This window comes from Perca flavescens, chromosome 11, assembly GCF_004354835.1.
Source record: "Perca flavescens isolate YP-PL-M2 chromosome 11, PFLA_1.0, whole genome shotgun sequence".
In the NCBI taxonomy this organism is placed as follows: domain Eukaryota; kingdom Metazoa; phylum Chordata; class Actinopteri; order Perciformes; family Percidae; genus Perca; species Perca flavescens.
This window is the reverse complement of record NC_041341.1, coordinates 1732289-1735456: the sequence shown is the minus strand read 5'-3', so window position 1 is coordinate 1735456 and position 3168 is coordinate 1732289. Positions and strand designations below refer to the sequence as shown.

General features: G+C 38.9%; 1 pseudogene; it reads right to left on the bottom strand.

Moving 5' to 3' along the window:
- Positions 1–1066: 1066 nt before the first annotated feature.
- LOC114564230 (olfactory receptor 10K1-like) lies at positions 1067–1985 on the bottom strand (annotated as a pseudogene).
- Positions 1986–3168: the final 1183 nt, after the last annotated feature.

Below are 3168 nucleotides of genomic sequence, written 5' to 3'. Positions count from 1 at the left end.
TGATGGTCAGAAAGAACAATGCGCCGCTGTTGCCTGTCACAGGTTGAGGAGTAACTTATTCTCATGGTCAAACTGATATCAAACTGATATTAACTTTGTTGCTGCACTCTTGTTGCTTTCTGACCACCGTCATACAGTGCTGCTGTACAACAGTACAACAGTATCCTTTTCTCATTTTGCATGACTAAGCTGTCACAGTGCTCTTCCACTAAACACACAACTATAATTCAACTATGATTTGTATCCTCATAAAGCATAGCCAGCTTGACTGATTATTTCTTACATAAGCCACCCCTCTAAATGTATCTTTTAGTATGGCCATAGTTGAAAAGAGACATAAACAGTCACACCATTGTCTCACCTTCCCCTCTGCTCTCTGTTCTTAACATTAGCCTAAACAACAGTTTTATCTCAGGAGACAGAAACCTACGTAGTTCTCACTGTTGTAAACAGTCATCGGCCTTCTCCACTTCTATCTAAGCAAAAAGTCAACAATGTGAGGAGCTTCAAACTAGTAAAACTAAATAATTCTACTGGGCTATAGTTCACGGTTGCCAACTATTTCACTTGGAGCCTTTTGAATCTACACATGAAGAAGCTAAATCTTGTGGCGTTATAAAACAATCAAACCAATGGTTAATATCATTAAACAAATGGTTAAAATAAAATTTGCCACCACACCCCCTCAAAGACTAAAAGATAATTTGAACACTGGCTATTACTGTATTTAACCCATAGTATTAGGAGCAGTGGACAGCTATACATGCAGCATCTCGGGAGCAACTTAGGGTGCAGTGTCTTGCTCAGGGACACTTTGACATGTTGCTGGAGGAACCTGGGATTTATCCGCCAACCTAGTGGTTATGGGGCAACCATTCTACCTATCTATGTTGTGACTACGTGATGAGTAAAAAGTAAGTCAATTAAATTATTTGACTTGACATTGAAGCAAACAATGATTTTTAATATCTGTACGTCCGAAACAAATCCTTAAATTAAATACCTTCAAAGAATGACATAAATCACATCCTGCACTATTTTTACATAATTAAAAAAATGATTAGTTTTATTTGTCTTGACTGAACAATCTCTTTAGATGTTTGTAAATTTCTTTCATTTTCAGTCCATATATGATTGGATTAAAAAGAGGATGATACAAAATCATTTGTAAAGACATTATTAAATAAAGTTTTGGGAAAATTTGTTTCCAGTCGAGCCAGCAGTACATCATATGTACTCAAACAGGAAAAGTTGATTAGAACCAACAGGTGGGGTAAACAAGTCTGTGCAGCTTTTCTCCTGACTTCTCTACTACTTCGATAGGTTATCATAAATATTCCGGTGTATGTAAAAAGTATGAAGAGTACCTGGAGAGGTACAACAACTGCAAAAACAATCAAGCCATATATATTCTGCATTATTGAACTCCCACAGTGAAGTTTTTGAACTGTGCTGTTGCAAATTATTCCTTTCAAAACAAAGTAACAGAGCTTTTTATTAACACTCATTAATGGTCCCCCTGAAACCTGACAAGCAGGCAGAATCCAAGCTAAAATCAGGAAAATACAAACAGTTTTTTTTGTCATGATAGTTGGATATTGCAGAGGTTTACATATAGACACATATCTGTCATACGCCATGGCTGACAACAGGAAGAATTCTGAAGAGGCTAGAGTGTAATATATAAACCACTGAAAGTGACAGCCTGAATAAGATATGATCTGTTTTTCAGATAAAAAGTCAATCAAAAGTTTTGGATAGATAGCAGTGCAGTAAAGAACAGAGTTGATTAACAAAGCTGCAATAAAAATGTACATAGGCTCATGGAGGGCTTTGTTAATCACTATGATGCATACAATAGTGGAATTACTTCAAAATATTAGAATATATGCTGTAAACATGATCACAAAATAAAGATATCTGTATTTGTGCAGTTCCACATGCCCATCAAAAGTTATATATGTTACATTTAATTCATTATCCATTAAGATTGTCTAAAACAAAATGTTAATGAAAAAACAGGTAAATTACTAGAAGTCTCATATAACCTGAGATTGTCTTATTTAGTGATCGGTACCTGACCTTGATACGTACTGGTGTAGCCCCGCAAACGCAAATATTGGATCTGTCATCTGTTTGAGTCTGTGAGAAGTTTTTATCAGAGTGCTTCAACCTCCATGGATCTCATTAACCTCTCCCAAGGAAACGCTTACACTAACATGTAAACAACTTGATCAAACTCTGGAGGCCTGAACTCATAGTTGATGTTAAACCATGTTTGCTCAGGTTATGTGACTCTTGTCATATTTAGAAAGACAATCTGGGGAGGTGGGTAGCTCACCTGGTAGAGCATGCGGCCATATATAGAAGTTCATTCCTCGATGCAGCGGCCCAAGTTTCGACTCCCTTTGCTGCATGTAATTCCCACTGTCTCTCTCTTTCATGTCTTCAGCTGTCCTATAAAAAAAAGGCCTTAAATGGCCAAAAAAATGACCTTAACAAATAAAGAAACAAAGAATGACAATCTGAGAGCAAAGACCTCCGCAAAGGCCAAAGGTGCATTCACATGGTCCTCCAATTGTCCCATATCGCGAGTTTGGAAGAAGTTTATCTGAAACTTAGTTTGCTCAGGTTATGTGAGATCACGCCAGCTGACAGTCTTGCCTGGGCCCGGGAGGAGATAATCTTAGATAGGCCCCCCCGCGCCCAGATCTCTCCTTTTCCCTTGCTCTTCCTCTCCTGTTCCTCTTCTATAAATAAGGCCTTTTTTGAGCTTCTATATACTATCCAGTCCCTATTGATTTTTTCCCCTTTCATTGTGGGATGTGGAAGATGTCAAATAGTTTGGGAATTCCCTGACCTCTGCATCGGCTGGCAATTCCTTTGCCCTCTCTGAGAAAGGTGTTTGTTTTGCCATCACATGTACGAGGTTCACTCTATCAGAGTCGGCCATAATGCAGGATCGCTGAAATTAAGTGTGTGATCGGTCTCTGATCCATCCTGCTCAGACTCTCTGATTAAGACTCTTCATGATTATGAAAAGTATCGTGCCATTTAGTGCTGTCAAACTTCCATCCATCCATCTTTGTCCGCTTATCCGGTATCGGGTCGCGGGGGGAGCAGCTCCAGCAGGGGACCCCAAACTTCCCTTTCCCGAGCAACATTATC